This window comes from Hippoglossus stenolepis, chromosome 7, assembly GCF_022539355.2.
Source record: "Hippoglossus stenolepis isolate QCI-W04-F060 chromosome 7, HSTE1.2, whole genome shotgun sequence".
Taxonomy (NCBI): domain Eukaryota; kingdom Metazoa; phylum Chordata; class Actinopteri; order Pleuronectiformes; family Pleuronectidae; genus Hippoglossus; species Hippoglossus stenolepis.
In genome coordinates, this window is record NC_061489.1 from 21,323,512 (window position 1) to 21,339,712 (window position 16,201).

Genomic DNA, 16,201 nt, shown 5'->3' on the forward strand with positions numbered 1-16,201 from the left:
TGTTGTTTCATAAATATTGTGCTAGTTGTTTGTTTTATTTCTAACATGTAGCATTTAACAAACATGCTTGAATGGGTATTCAGAGGATAAACATAATATCAATAAAGGCTGAGAAGAAAAACAATACAAAATAATTAGTTCTAAAATAAATAAATAAAATGAATAAATAAAGTCAGATATGATAAATACAAAATGATAGATAGTTACAACATGGTCGTCACAGTAGACGTGTCTCATTACAACATATAATATATATATATCATTTTTTATAAGAGACATTTGCCTTTATATTTACACATATATAGCCACATATAGATTTATTGGTATCAAATTTCTATGAAATGAACTGCTGAACAAAGCTGTTTGTTGAGTCATGAGGTAAAAGATAGTGTTTCTATAGCAAGAAGAGACTGTTTAACTGATTTGCAGCTGAAAGTTTCATCTCTAGAAACCACCAACAAACTCGCTGATGGAAAGATGATTGATACTATTTCCACTGTGGTAGTTCATTTACAAGCCAATCAGATTGCTCAGATTTGTTTCCTCCCACTTAATATTTTTGCTTTCAGATGAATCACTGGATCATGCTTTTCAGAACTCACATGTGGAATAACCAGAAAATGTTGAACATATTATATTTCCTGCTGATGCTCGGAGTTGGATGTAAGTTCATGTAGAAAGGTTTGATTTACTCAAATTTCAATTTCATTTTGTAGTAATTTAAAATGTGGCTTGTATACATATATATTTATATATCTGCTCTGTTTACTGTGTTTTCAGGATGCATAGACGAGCTGAGCTTTGAAACAAAGACTGTTCGTGCTCGGAGATCATTTTAACCTGGCGGCGTGTATCCAGGAGGTTTTTGGGGAACCTTGTTGTGGATCAGGGTTGTTTCTGGAATGTTTCCTGAGGTTTAGTGAAAACAAATGGCTTGTGACTCTTGATCCTCGTATTACAGCAAGAAAAGGGCAGAGACATTTGTTCTGCATATCACAGAAGCAAAGCAGCGATACAGCAGTTTACTATTGTATGAAATACACTTACAAAACTTGACATTTTTAAGGAACAGACCTGAGAGTTCAAGGTAAATTCAGCCCAAAGAAATGATAATAAATCTGTTTGTTGGTTGTTTTTTATGTTTTAATAGTTTTCTATTTTTGTATTCACCAGGAACTGGTGATGTAACTGAATTCCCTACATCTGCTGCTCATCCTGAACACTCTGTGTATCTGCAGTGCACTCAGTCCTCTCTGACTGTGAACAAGAAATGTCCCGAAAGTGTATGAGCTGTTTCAAAGATAGATCACATAGTTTTAATTATATGAGGCCGGTGTTGATGAATATGAAGAGAATCACAGAAACCCTCAGCAGTGGTAAACTTCTTGAACAACATCAGCTCCTCTGATGCTGGGGACTATTTCAATGTGGCCACATGTGGAGCAAGGCTTCGGAAACGGATCAAACTCAACACTGAAGGTAATTGCATCATATTTCTTTGCTTGATTAGGACATGAGTATATAAAGGTTATATGTCATTTGTGTCCATATTCTTTCGTGTAACAGCTCAGCATCACAGCTGATGAAATACTTTTAATTACACTTCTACGATTAGTAATTTTAATGTTTGCCCTTTTTCATTTATGTCAGCAGTTAAAACTTGGAATTTGCAGAAGGACAAAATTCGTTATTTCCTGTTATTTATGCTTTGGCTATTTGCCTGGTTAATATAGCCATTCTCATTTTTCAATCAGGAATAACAGCAAAAAGTCTGACGGTCAGTCGGCATTCATGCATGATTGATTGAAACAGTTTTGACAAAGGTGTTTCTCACTAACATTGTGGTATTTTTTTATTATAATAGCTTCAGTTGCTTTGCAAACAAATGCAACAGCCACTGGATATCTGGAAGGTCAGCAGGTAAGGTCTATACAGTAAAGTATGACTAGAATTTGGGGGTTTTCCCTTGCTGCATCTGTCATCTCACATTTGTCTGTAATGTTTCCCAGACAGACGAGGGGACTCATTTGGTTTATTCTACAGTAACCGTCAAAGCCGAGGCAAGGATCCAAAAACAGCAGAAGAACCGACATCTACTCTGAAATCAGTTCTTAGGTTGGATTAATTATCTAAACACTGCATTTTCCAGTTGATGCTCATGTTGTGTGAAAACACACACCTAATTTCACCCTTACGTTAAAAAGAAGTGAATCATGGCATTCAAGGCCTTAGATGTTTATGGCTGTGGGAATCAAATAACATGTGTTAATGAACAACTGATTTAACTTCATGATAGAGTTTTCATCAAAGTTGTGATCTTTGTCTTTGGCACATGTACAGTATTGCTTATGATAATTTACAGTATATTTATATATATTTTTTATTCTGTCAACTTCTTCTATGCCTCCCATCTATGATAATGCAGACCTTGGGAAGTGGTGCAGGTGTGTAGATGTGTTGCTTCTTAATAGACGAGGCATAAATGACCAAAGCACAACTATTAAAATAACAACTCAGAAAGTAATCATACTACATGACTTTATTTTCTATTTTTAATATTACTGATTAAACCTGCTGATATGTTGACACACACACACCGTCATCCAATACACATAAATAAAAGATAACAAATCAGTTGTGGTTGGTGTTGCTAACCAAGATTCCAGTGATGTCAGTTCTACTTAGTGAACCTGTGACCTTTGTATGCTCTTCCTCCATGTTGGGCTCAGCCAGATCAAATTGAGAAGCGATTTAAATAGTCAAAGTTACATTGGCGTTAGAGTTTGATTCTTAGGAGCCCGTGCACATTATTCTAAGACGACTTCTCTAACAGCAAAGGAGGTTTGCTGAGACCAACTCTGGATCAAGCATCAAACATCATTTATTGATTATTCATTACAAAGTTAATTCATAAGCATTTAATATAATATACAAAGCATAGAACATGAATTTTCTCTTTAATGAAAATAAAAGTTCCATAAATTATTCATATTTCATTCGGATTTTGAGAAGTTACTCACAATAAATTTAACAAGGGATAATATTAAGATAAGTGCTCTCTCCAACGTTAACTAAAAATTCAATTACCATAAACATGACTGCAAAAATCTTTTAATCAATCAGATTCATACACATCATTTTGTTGTGCCAGTATTTAATCTATCATCATCTTCTCAATAGGATTGCATCAAAATTATTGTCTGACAGTGTTTCTGATGCTTGGTATGTACAGTCCTCACCAGTAAATTCTGTTATTCAATAGCTTTTCTTGAAGTTGAAACCAATTGCGGCATGGATTCATTGCGCTGCGTCACCCATCCTGCAAACAATATGATTCAAAGTTATAAGTAAGACCTGTAATACCCTGGCAAGTAATTGTTTTACATGTTCAAATATAGCGATGTCAGCCTGATACAAAAGGATCAAGAGAGGGTGAAAACACAGGCAGCTGTGAACTCTGACCACATGAGCAGATCAGAGAACTATAGATCCAAAATAGGTGCTAAACAGTAGATACTGGTGGTATCTTGATGGTCAGTTGCCAAAGAAAGAGGTTATAATTTACCCTCCTTCTTCTTCCATGTCTAAACTAAATGTTAGAAGCAAGTGACGGAAGTAGAAGTTAAACGAGTTTGAACTAGGTGAGGAAACACTGTTCTTACAGATAGTGTTCACAGACAGTTGAAGAAACTGGAAGAAACATAAAACAGTGGATGTTTAACTTGGTGTAATTTAATAAGGAAATGTGGTGAATTGACTTTATTCTTTATTTCCTATAACAAGAATATCGATCTTGCAGTATATTATTCACTTGTATTATTTACAGCTTAAATATGTTATTGCTTATAAGCTCTCTTTAACACTTAGCTAAGGTTTGGGAAAGGATGAACTGGTTTGACACAGGAAGTCCTCTGTGTTTGCTTTACATTTAATCAAAAATAAAATCACAAACCTTAGCCAAAATCATTTCAATCTTCCTAAAACCAACTGTGATTTGAGACATTTCCTTTCTACATCCGCCGTTAACCATTAACTCTCTCAACATGCATTCGATATTTAGATTTTATTTACCGCATCATTTTGGTTGATAGTCAGCCAGTCCACCAGGATGGGAAGCAGTCACTGCTCCTGTTTATAGAGGCAAGATAATAATGGGGAGTGTCTTGACAACTCATTTTAAATATTATATGCTCTAGAAACAGCATCTCAGATCAAAACAAGTGTGTCTGTCCACTCACCCTCATGTTTAGCTACCAAGGTGCTGTCTATACAGTTTATGGTTCAGGAAGCCCAGAGAAAGCCCCTCGACCTCAAGCAGATGCATAACTGAATAATATTACCCTTTTATACAAAGGAGCCATAGACTGTGTGTAAAGATGGACATGACAGCTCCAAAGAATTAAACCAGAGTGTCCCAATTGCCCACCTGGTGGCTGCGTGCTGCAGTATAGGACGTATGCACCTCCTCCTTGTTTGTGGTGACGCTGGACCAAACAAAAACTAATATGATCCAAGTCAGTGTCACGAGCCTCTGTGTCAGATGCTTCAGTCGGTAAATGCGTTTGTTAAGCTTTTGCGCACTCAAACGCTGCTCACTCTCAGATGGCAGCTAGCAGCTCTTCAGAGTGAAACCTAGGCTTTTCATGTAAAAACCATGAAATTAGATCTTAATTATGAAGCGCCATGTTGATGCTGTTGCAAAAACTGGCATTAAAGAACATAAATGCTACAGTTTACTTAATAATCCATGTGCACATATTAGACCTACCTTGCAATGTTAGCAAACAGTCTTTTCTTTCTGAAGAGAATTAGAGGCAACAATCACAATGATGCAGCAGAGCATCAGTGTCCCGAAGTCTGAAGACCAATGGAAGTTGTTCATCCTGGAATGAGAAAGAATCCCAGAGACATTTCATGACACTGAGTTTACTCTTTCTGCTCTCTCTCTCGTTCTGCTTCTCCAGAGCTGCAGGGTTATTATTTTTACTACTGACTGGTGCTGCTATGATTGATAACACTTGATAACACATTATTTTCATTATAACAACCAGTCTGATATTTTTCTCCCAGTCAGTTGAGGCAGATGGCCGACAGCATGAAACCTAGTTTTGGGAATTTGTTGGGTTTCTCTAGAACAGTCATTCCCAAAGTGTGGGCGCGGCCCCCTGGTGAACGTGAAGCCACTCCCAGGTGGGCCGTGAGAAAATCAGAAAATGATAGATAAAAAGTTTCAGATTTGTAAGTAAGCGTTGATTACCACTAAGCATTTTATGATTGATTTAAAAAAGTAATGCCACAGGTAATGAAACAAAGACACTTGAAAAATTTAAGTTCACGTTGTTCTCATTTTATCGGACCTATATAGCAGGTGTCATTGTTTTTGCTGACCGTCACATTAACGCATCATTAGCGGGAATCATAGAGTGAGGAGAACTTTGTTGTGAGCTGGGTCGAGCAAGATGGAGCAGAGGAAAGCTGCTGATGACGAAGGGGAATCAGAAAATTGAGCTGAATCATTCAAAACTAAAAGAGGACTACTTAGAAAGGACTCAAGTAGCTGTCGCTGGCCCAGAGGAAAACCCCCAAGCCTGTGTATGTGTGCTGTCTGCGCTGAGATGCTAGCTAAGACCTGGGACCGTGTAAAGTGTATATGCATCTAGAAACTAAACATGGACAATATTTATCCAAGCCCGAGAATCTTTTAAAAACACGCTTGAGAGGCATGAACCAGCTAACACCCCCTCTCATCGGGTGAGTTACAGGTGACACAATGTCCCCTTCACGCGATATGTGATTCAATATCAGTATATCGAGATAAACTGCTTGAGGTGTCAGACCAGAGAATCCCAGTGTGTCAGTTTATGCTGGACATATGACAGCGAGCAGGGTTTTTTGGGGGGCTTAAACACCTTAAGTATATTTAGTTACTGCCTCAAAGTGTTTTCTTCTCCCAAATATTCTTGTTGTGCTCTATTATACAAACAGCAATAATATATTTTAACAATCCACTATTTGCACTTCATGTTTTTTTACATTGGTTGCTTTGCAAATTGTTACGCTTAAATGTGGATGTTATTGGATTTGCCGCATATACTGCGTTCATATACAATTACTTTTATATAAAATGAATAATATTGTGGCAGCGTGTTGTTCTCTTTTACTGTCAGGCATCAAAAGATGGTTATTGGTCGGGGACAACACACCCGTTTATTTTCCTTCACTCTTCCACAAAACTTCTCTCGACAGAACCCACTCCGATTTAGAACCCCTTCAAACAACAGTCCCACCAACACCCTGCTTATAACAGGACCTACACACCAACCTTCCAGAATAAAGCCACTAAATAAAATAGCTTACAATATGTATGGTAATAGTTGATTCTAGTCCTGTGTGTAGATCATATGGTTGTTGTGATTAAAGGTGTGGGTGGGCCGCTACAAATTTTTCAGTTTTCAAATTGGACGCGGCATTCTTAAGTTTGGGAATGGCTGCTCTAGAATATTGGAAGGTCTTAGGTGTTACCATGTAAAGTGCTTTGAGATAATGTCTGCTGTGATTTGTTAGTTTACCAATAGATAAATTAGATTGGGCGTCAACAAAACAAATAGTACCACAGAAATTGAGGAAAACGCGCACACACACACACACACACACACACACACACACACACACACACACACACACACACACACACACACACACACACACACACACACACACACACACGCACACACACAAGCAAATCAAAAACAGAAGTTAGTTGAAGCAAAGGGAAGCCAAACCCCACCCAAAATAAGATTGATTCATTATAATCCTCATTGAGCCTGTAAACTGTATGAAAACTAATCCAATAGTTCCCAACATTGAGCAGTCAAAGCAAGTGTATGAATCATCAAGGAAATGTCCTGTAGCTGTATGGAGAGAAGAACCTTCTCTTTTCTATCATCAGCACAGTGCTCAGAAACTAACAGAGCAATTAGGAAATATGGATGAATCTTGATTTCATTAAAACTTTACAACATACTCATCTCCACTTTGGTTCCTTCACCAAACAGGATCTCTCCACATGTGACCACAGCGCAGTAGTAAGTCCCAGCATCTGAGGAGTTCTGTATAGTTTTGGACAGACTGTAGACGCAGCTCTTCTCCTCTTGTTCATCTCTCCTGCTGCTCTGAGTGTAAGTAGGCTTGGGATGGGAGCGTCCTGATCCGGCTCTGAACCAGTGCACTGTGTTCCTGGACACTGGACCAGGTTTTCTTTGTGCTTGAAGAGAAGTGAACACTGGAGAGTCGTCGAGTTTCCGGCTGGACTGACGCAGTCTCCGGACTTTGTTTGACATAGATGTGTTTCGGCTGATTTTTATGATCTGTGTGAATCACAAGATGAAAAGGAAAATGAAGAGAACTACAATTATGTACGTCGTAGCAAACAGACTAAATGAACTTACTTTACCTTTCACAGCCAAAATTGTACCATTAATAAAGTAATATATAATACCTCTCCTGCTTGACAAGTATCTTGCTTCATCGTCTTTGCTTATATTTCTTATGGTAAGAATATACAGATCACCCACTGTCTTGACTGTGAATCTCAGGCTGTCAAATTGTCCTTGAAGCTTTGTATCCGGAGAAGCTCCTTTGCTTGATGTTTGGACCATGTATCAAAATTCAGCTTATACCAGAAAAACAGCAGGCTTCTTTCCCAGAAACTGAACATATCAGATTGATGTTATCACCGAGGTTAGCCACAATCAGGGATCTGCTGAGGAACCTCCACAGTCTTGATGTAGAGCTAAAGAACAGAGAAGCAATTAGAGTTATACGACAGGACAAAAGAAACACTTCAAAAACAACAATTAATTATTACAGGCTAATGTGTTTTTGCCATATTTCCACCCATCAGTGGTTAGAAACTACACTTACATACTTACATAATGTGGTTAGGAGAATCAAAGCAGACAGTCCTTCGATCATTGTTGTATATTGGCCTGTGTTTAAGTAACTGATGTCGTCCCACTCAAATGGAACATTTAGTCACAGTGGAAATCATAGTGATTGGCTGGTATAGTAAATACACTTCCTGTATAATTTAGGTTCTTCTTTTCCACTGTGAGTTTAGTGACACTTTCTCTCTCTCTCTAATGTGTGTGTTTGTGTGTGTGTGTGTGTGTGTGTGTGTGTGTGTGTGTATATATATATATTTTTTCCCCCCCAACAACGTAAACATGACTAACACTGAATTATTGTATATACTATAATATACAAATATACACAATACTGCGATAAACAATTCTTTCCAGGGTTCACACATTTCGAGCTGCTTAGGTTAAGTGCTACTTAAGTATATTTTTGAGATACAGTACTTGTATCAGCCTCATTTCATGTTATTTGATAACCCTATTTCTATACATCTATATTTCCCACTTCTTTTTATGATTTATATTTTCTCATAAAATTTTGCTTGCATAATTTTTTGTTTTTAAAACATTTGATGCACTTATAAGAATAGTAGAATATAATTATTTTCCACCTCTGCTGGGTTAGGGGTAATTAAGGGTTAGGGTTTATCTAGTGCTATTTATCAATGACGTGTTGCTAAATCCTCTCTGCTAATTCAGAGGTCTTCAGTCTGTGAAACAGGATCCATCAACAGTTAAAACAACATTCAGCCGTTCAAGGAGAAAAAGGACTAATCTCTGCCACGCTCCTGTAAACTATGCAATGATATGAAACACGTAACATTTGTGCTGGAGCATTTTCGATAAGACTCTTCTGCTGAAGAAGCGCCAACCTCCTAAGCAGGAAGCCTCTCTAAGGTGTGAAGTGTCAATGGAGAGTTTAAAAACCAGACAACCACAAGTTCTCAGATTACGCTGTTTCAAATCTACACACCTCACTGTTGTCATGAACAACACTTGGTGATACATTCAAGAGCTTTGGACTTTGTGCTGTATGTTTCTCAACCCATCGTAGCCTGAAATACAGTTTTTCAAAATAGTTTCAAAAACATTTGTGGAAATCATGATTACAATTAATTTCCTATCAAATAGTATCATGTAGAGCAACACATTTCCATGTCCTGAATACAGAGTGGGCCTTTGCCACAGTAGTTTTTTAATTCATGGTTCAACTAATGGAAATACAAGAAAAAAAATTACTCTTGGACAAACATCAGTTTAAAAAGACCTACTTAAAATGAAAGAAACCATCTTTCAGAAAAATCATTCACTAACATGAGGGAGGCTGCATTTTTGGCCCATGCCGCAACCAGCCACCAGGGGGTGATCAAGGTGTTTCAGGGCCTCTTCTTGATGATACAGTCAGTGGTTTACATCAGTCTAGACTCACAGAGCTTCACTGTTTACAAACTATCTTTACTTCCTGTCATACTGAAGATGTCTGGGGACAACTCAAATGTCAGATGTGTTGTCTAAACAGAATTTTTCTTCCCACAGGACAGAAAATCAAGACTAAATATTGAGATTGAAATGGAATAGAATGAACTGTGAGACTCCTTCCTAGCCAAGTAGCCTGGTTGTGCTTTGTTGATAACCCTTTACCACCGCTGTCTGTTGCTGAGCCTTACCACTTAAAAGCAGATGTGTCATCTCTTCTCAGCACTAAGACATAAGTTGGACACTAAACAGTATATGTACAGCTGGGCTGAACTGTCACATTTCATTCAACTTTTCTCTGAAAATACAAATTTCAAAAGCACTGATGTAAGATGATGATGATCAAATAACCTGTAATAATGAATTGGGTAAAGAAAAGCCAACTTTATCATGGAGTAAGATCAAAGTGTTTACTCTCAATTTTAAATTATCCTAAAATAGCCTAAAGAAATCCAGTGAGAATATCATCTTTTATGCAGCAGGGACAGTGGTATCTGCCATCTTTAAGTGTTGTGGGATTGGTTCATCCTTTGTGCTGCAGCCTCCATCGGAAATCAATTGGTTTCTTCGATTGTCATAACGTTATGTTGTTGAAACAGAGACAAGATAAAGTTACATTAGTAGAGAGAGGCAGTTTCAGCACTACAGTCGTTATCTTTTCACCACAGAGGTAGAAGTAAATAAATGAGCCTGGCGAGGCTTACGCACATGATGACATAATGTCTGCCATTGTGAGGCCCAAAAAAATACGTGCTTTATAAATTTAATTTCTTTACTTCTCATTAAACTAACCAAAGATCTTTTCATTTGTTTGTATGTAAGCACTGTAAGTATTTGCACACCAGTGCCTGTGAAACAACAAAATCTGCTACAGTAGCTGAGCTGTGATGTAGGCTGTGGTTGGCTACTGCTCTGCTCCGACAGACCACCAAGCATTTACTCAGAATGAATCATTGCCTAATGCATCAACAGGATACGTAACTAGGTACAAGAAGCCTCTAAATTAGCAACACTGGTCTGTTTTGAGGTCTCCAAATTGTTGGTTAAAGCATTTGTATTCCGACAATCTGCTATTATAAAAAGATCAGCTAAAAAGGCAAGAGGCGACAAAAATTCACACCTCCACAACCACAATTTTCCATTTGCGTTGTTTATCACCACATGCATGTGTGTGAAAGAGGAAACGTATGAGAGGCTTTATGAGGAGGAATTAACCCTGGTCTCACACAGACCAGTACAGTATACTCTCTCACATGTACCATCAGTCTCTCTCACACACACTTCAAGAGAGATAATTTCATAATTGCTCTAACACTTAATATAATACTCTCAGACATGCACCACTATACTCTTACTCAAACACTAATATACTCTCTTACATGCACAATCATGATCTCTCTTATTCCCGATCATACTCTCATACACACAACACTGATCTCTCTTGCACAGAGATATTATATTTGAAACAGAATAATTGCACACATGTAGGAGAACCTGTGATACATGTGAATGCAAATAAAATGTGTGAACAAAATGACAGTGAATGTAAGACAGCATGATATGATATGTGATGAGAACAGTAGTTTTTGATAATAGAACCCCAACATTATAAATATAATTTCTAAATTTGTATGAATACATCCTTAACTATTGTGGCTGACACCTGTCCCTGATGGGCTCAGGTCAGGTGTCCATACTGATACATACAGATTTACATTTTATTTACTGAATTGGGAAATACTGTAAAATAATAATTACATTTTATTTTTAATTTTAGGATAATTTAAAATTGAGAGAATTGAGAGTAAACACTTTGATCTTACTTCCATTATAAAGTTGGCTTTTCTTTGCAATTCAGCCTGTACAAGATTATTTGATCATCATCTTACATCAGTGGTTTGAAAATTTGTATTTTCAGAGAAAAAGCCAAGAATAAAATGTGACAGTTCAGCCCGGCTGTACATATACTGTTTAGTGTCCGTGACTTATGTCTTAGTGCTGAGAAGAGATGTGCATCTGCTTTTAAGTGTTAAGGCTCAGCAACGAACATGTCTACAGTGACGTTTATCATCAAAGCACAGTTGGCTCTATAATAGGCTTTATAGGTGTGAGGAGGAAGGTCTCTCAGTTCATTCTATTTCATTTCAATGTCAACATTTGATCTTGATTTTCTGTCCTGTGGGAAGAAAAGTCTGTTAGACAACAGATGACCTGACATTTTTGAGTTGTCCCCAGACATCTTTGGTAGGACAGGAAGATAGTTTGTAAACAGTGAAGCTCTCTTGATCCTAGACTGATGTAAAACCATGACTGTATCATCAAGAAGAGGCCAGAAACTGCACCTTGTGATGGTGTGTAGATTTGAAACAGCGTAATCTGACATGTGGTGAATAGTTTTAACTCTCATCCACTTCACACCTCAAGAGAGGTTCCTGTTTGGGAACTTAGGCGCTTCTTCAGCAGATCTTATAAGCCAAATGCTCCAGCACAATGTACATTGAGTAAAACATATCAAATGTTTTTCATAGACCTGGTTGTAATCCAATGAATTCTTTTTTTTATTAATTTAGAAGTTTCATATCACTGCACAGCCCACAGGAGGCGTGGCAGAGATTTAAGTCATTTTTTTCTCCTTGAGCATTGAATGTTGTTTTAACTGTTGAAGTGGATCCTGTTTCTGATGAAGACCTTAATTAGCAGAGAGGATTGTAGCTTACGTCATTGGATAAATAGCACTAGATAAGCCTAACCCCTTAATTACCCCTAACCCAGCAGAGGTGGAAAAATAATTATATTATAATATTTTACTTGTGCATCAAATATATCATAAGCAAAATTGAATGCAAGCAAAATTTAATGAGAAAGTAGAAATGTAAAAAGACGTGAGTAAATATAGATGTATAGAAATAGGGTTATCAAATAACACAAATGAGGCTGATACAAGTATATATCTCAAAATATTCTTAGGTAGCACTTAACCTAAGCAGCTCGAAATCATGTGAACCCTAGGAGACTATTGTTTAAACATTATTGTAAGTGAAATTAACATGATACTGTAAATGTGTTGAACTTAATTTTGCACAAATACATATTTATAAATCATTGTTATGCATCAACAGTTACATGTTATAGTATTTGATATATAGAAAATAATACAAGCTACAACTGTCTATCTACAGTTTATGATAAAGTTATTTCTAAAATGTGTTTCAAATCATGACCATGCTTTGAAACACAAATGAATCATGACAAAAGCATACACTAAATATGCAGTTTCTTTTAGTATTGATGTATATTTGTATATTATAGTGTATATAATCATTTCTATAATTCAGTGTTAGAGTCATGTTTAAGTTGTTGAAACATATACATATGTGTGGGTATACATATATGTATACACACACACACACACACACACACACACACACACACACACACACACACACACACACACACAAACACACACACACACACACACACACACACACACACACACACACACACACACACACACACACACACACACACACATTTAGAGAGAGAGAAAGTGTCATTGGCTGACTCTACAGTGGAAAGAAGAACCTAAATTTTACAGGAAGTGTATTACATACCAGCCAATCACTATGATTTCCACTGTGACTAAATGTTCCCATTTGAGTGGGACGACATCAGTTACGCAAACACAGGCCAATATACAACAATGATCGAAGGACTGTCTGCTGATTCTCTAACCACATTATATAAGTATGTAAGTGTAGTTTCTAACACTGATGTGGTGGAAATATGGCAAAAACACATTAGCCTGTAATAATTAATTGTTGTTTTTGAAGTGTTTCTTTTGTCACCGTCGTATAACTCTCACTGTTTCTCTGTTCTTTGCGCTCATCAGACTGTGGAGGTTCCTCAGCCAGATCCCTTTGATTGTGGCTAACGGTGAAAACATCAATCTGACATGTTCAGTTTCTGGGCAAGAAGCCTGGTTGTTTTCTGGTATAAACAATTTTGGGAGCATGGTCCAAACACTTGCTAAAGGAGCATCTCCGGATATAACTTCCAAGGACAATTTGACAGCCGAGATTCTAGTCAAAGGCAGTGGGTGATCTGTATATTCTTACATAAGAAATATAAGCAAAGGCAGTGAAGCAACATACTTCTGTCAAACAGGAGAGCCATATATGTGACTTTATTGTGGCACAATTTTGGCTGTGAAAGGTAAAGTAAGTTCATTTTAGTGCTTTGTTTGCTCGGCTGATACATAATTGTAGTTCCTTCATTTTCCTTTTCATCTTGTGATTCACACAACAGATCCCATAAAATCAGCAGAAACACATCTATGTCAAGCGGGTCGGAAGCTGCGCCAGTCCAGCCGGGAAGCACAGTGACCTCTCCAGTGTTCACTTCTCTTCAAGCACAAGAGACCTGGTCAGTGTCAGGTGAACACAGTGTGCACTGGTTCAGAGCCGGATCAGGACGCTCCCATCCCGGCTTCATTTTACACTCAGAGCAGCGGAAAATGAACAAGAGGAAAAGAGCTAAGTCTACAGTCTGTCCAAAACTATACACAACTCCTCAGATGCTGGGACTTACACTGCGCTGTGGTCACATGGAGAGATCCTGTTTGGTGAAGGAACCAAAGTGGAGATGAGTATGTTGGCAAGTTTTAATGAAATCCAAGATCATCCATATTTCTAATTAACTCTGTTGGTTCAGGCACTGTGCTGATGATAGAAAAGAGAAGGTTCTTCTTCTCCATACAGCTACAGGACATTTCCTTGATGATTCATACTTGCTGTGACTGCTCAATGTTGGGAACTGTGGATTCGTTTACACAGTTTACAGGCTCAATGAGATTCTAATGGAATCAATCTGATTTTGGGTGGGGTTTGGCTTCCCTTTATTCAAACTAACTTCTGTAACATTCTTCCCCACCGCTTGTGTGTGTGTGTGTGTGTGTGTGTGTGTGTGTGTGTAATGTGTGTGTGCTTGGCGTTTCCTCTCAATTCCTGTGGTACTATTTGTTTGTTAGCGCCTAATTCAATTTAATTGTTTGTAAACTAACAAATCACAGCAGACATTATCTCAAGACCTTCATGGTAACACCTAAGACCTTCCAATATTGACAACTGCATTCCCAAACTTCTGAGATGCCGCATTGAATTTGAAAACTGAAAAATTTGTGCGGCCCACCCACACCTTTAATCACAACCATATGATCTACCTGGGACTAGGGTAACTATTACCATACATATTGTAAGCTATTTTATTTAGTGGCTTTATTATGGAAGGTTTGGTGTGCTGAGTCCTGTCTATAAACAGGTGTTGGTTGGGACTGTTGTTTGAAGGGTTCTATGAGTAGGTTCTGTCAGGGAGAGAAAGTTTTGTAAAGTGAAGGAAAATAAGCGGGTGTGTTGTCGATTCAATAACCATCTTTGATGCGTAGTAAAAGAGAACAACAAGCTCGGCTACAATATTATTCATTTTATAGCAAAAAAATAAATTTGTATAGCAAGGCACAGCAGGCATATCGGTGCAAATCAATAACATCCACATTTAAAGCGTAACAATTTGCAAAGCAACCAATGTAAAAAAACATGAAGTGCAAATAGTGGATTGTTAAAAATATATTATTCATATTTATATAACAAGAGCACAGCAAGAATATCAGGAGAAAAAAACACTTTTGAGGCGTGACAAATATACTTAAAGGCGTTTAAGCCCCAAAAAAAAACCCCTTCGCTGTCATATGTCCATAAACTGACATTAACACTGGGATTCCTCTGGTCAGCACATCAGCAGGACATCTCGATGCCATGATATTGAATCACATATTCGTAGAGAGGACATTGTCACCTGTAACTCACCCGATGAGAGGAAGTGTGGCTAGCTCGATGCTCTCTCAAGCGTGTTTTTAAAAATTCTCAGGGCTTGGATAAATATTGTCATGTTTAGTTTCAAATAGGCGGCGGCGCATGCCACCACGGTCCCAGGGTCTGGGTCGCTGCTCTCAGCGCACAGCACACACATACACAGGCTTGGGGGTTTCCTCTGGGCCGCGACAGCTATACTTGAGTCCTTTCTGCGAGTCCTCTTTTTAGTTTTGGATGATTCAGTTTGACTTTCTGATTCCCATACGTCATCAGCAGCTTTCCTCTGCTCCATCTTTGCACCGACCCAGCTCACAACAAAGTTCTCCCTCACCTGTGATTCCCCCACTAATGATCGTTAATGTGGCATTCTAATAAAAAGCAGCGACACCTGCTATATGGGTCCGATAAAGTAGAATAGCACGTGGAATTTAAATGTCATGTCTTTGTTTCGTACCTGTGATGGTCTTTTTAAATCAATCATAAATGTTTTGTGGTAATCAACGCTTACTTACAAATCTGAAACTTTTTATCTATTTATTTTCTGATTTTCTCACACACGGCCCACCTCGGAGTGGCTTCACGGCCCACCAGGGCCGCATTACTTTGGGAATGACTGTTCTAGAAAACCCAACAGTTCCCAAAAACCAGGCTCTGCGGCTGACCAGCCATCACTCGACTGACTGGAGAAAAATATCAGACTGGTTGTTATAACACGTAAAGTAATGTGTTATCAAGTGTTATCAATCACTTAGCAGCACCAATCAGTAGTAAAAATAACAACCATGCAGCTCTGGAGAAGCAGAACAGAGAGAGATGAAGAAAAGAGTAAACTCAGTGTAATGAAATGTCTACAGGATTCTTTCTCATTCCAGGACAAGGCAACTTCCATTGGTCATTGCACTCCAGGACACTGATGCTCTGCTGCATCATTGTGATTGT

General features: G+C 38.0%; 1 protein-coding gene across 2 annotated transcripts in view; it reads left to right on the forward strand.

The window, feature by feature from the left end:
* The window catches only part of LOC118112718, a 35,777-nt gene that overhangs the window by 16,569 nt on the left and 3,007 nt on the right, over positions 1 to 16,201 (forward strand). Inside the window, exon 1 of one of the 2 annotated variants that reach the window (XM_047340601.1) lies at positions 597 to 663. The exons of the other annotated variant lie outside the window; for it this stretch is intronic. The gene's annotated coding sequence lies outside the window, so the exon portion shown is untranslated. Of the gene's footprint in view, positions 1 to 596; positions 664 to 16,201 lie in introns of those variants that run through there. 2 annotated transcript variants of the gene reach the window in all.